General features: G+C 35.4%; 1 long non-coding RNA gene across 1 annotated transcript; it reads right to left on the reverse strand.

Moving 5' to 3' along the window:
* Positions 1 to 16: 16 nt before the first annotated feature.
* On the reverse strand, positions 17 to 444 carry LOC102300829. Its single transcript, XR_317997.2, has 3 exons — positions 317 to 444; positions 189 to 230; positions 17 to 62 (listed from the first exon to the last, which is right to left on the reverse strand). It is a non-coding gene; the product is annotated as an uncharacterized LOC102300829 (long non-coding RNA).
* Between the last annotated feature and the right edge of the window lie 584 nt (positions 445 to 1028).

The raw sequence follows: 1028 nt of genomic DNA on the forward strand, positions 1-1028 counted from the left end.
TTTACATTACTTTGACTCATACATACATGTGGGACGCAGGTCCCGCAGCTCTTGAATTATGTCTGTGAAGAACAAACATATTTTCACAATAAACATGATTAGAAAGGGTCTCAAAACTGAAATCACCAGTCACTACTTAATGTTAGATCCATATATATTATTAAAATATTTACATTACTTTGACTCACCCATCAATTTGAGATGCAGGTCCTGCAGCTTTTGCTCTCTCGCTGTGAAAAACAAACATATTTTCACAATGAACATGATTAGAAAGGGTCTCAAAACTGAATTCACTACTTACTTTACTTTGACTCACCAATAGATGTGGAATTGATGAGGCCCATCTCGCTCTCTCACTATAAAGTACAAACACATTTCCACAATGAACATGATTAGAAACTGAATTCACTGATCTCTGATTGCTGATTACATACATAAAAATAAAATATTTATCATTAAACACGAGAACAATTTAAACATACTTGTTGAGGAAGAATTTACCACAAAAAAGTAGTTAAACTTACTGATGTCCTCCTTAGAAAGGACGTGTTATTTATTTATTTATTTATTTATTTTTTAAACTTTTTATTTATTTATGAACATTTTTATGCAGAAAAAGAAACAAAAAAGACAAAATATTATGAGGTCATGGGAAGACAATATATGCCTGTGCATACAGCTGCACATCCACACATACATACTGTATATTAATACTTTGGTATTGCAAGTTCTATGCATTAAAGAGTGCTGCCACAATTTGTAAAGCCCAGCCATTTTCTCCAACGTCATAAATATCCCCCTCACAAGATGAAGGTCTGAAGTCAGGTGATGGGGGCTGGTAAGAGGCCATAAAACTGGAGTGCTGAGAGGTCTGCAGCTTGGAAATAGCTGAGACCCATGTTGACGAACAACAAAACCAACTGGTATGTGTGAATGTTTATTCTACGTACATTTGGACTCTGGTCCTATGGACAGTGATGGAAACAACTGGAAGAGACATTCATGACGCCCTGCAGAGTTTAAACCAC

The sequence above is a fragment of the Haplochromis burtoni genome, unplaced genomic scaffold, assembly GCF_018398535.1.
Source record: "Haplochromis burtoni strain Fernald_Lab_line unplaced genomic scaffold, NCSU_Asbu1 Contig_2035, whole genome shotgun sequence".
In the NCBI taxonomy this organism is placed as follows: domain Eukaryota; kingdom Metazoa; phylum Chordata; class Actinopteri; order Cichliformes; family Cichlidae; genus Haplochromis; species Haplochromis burtoni.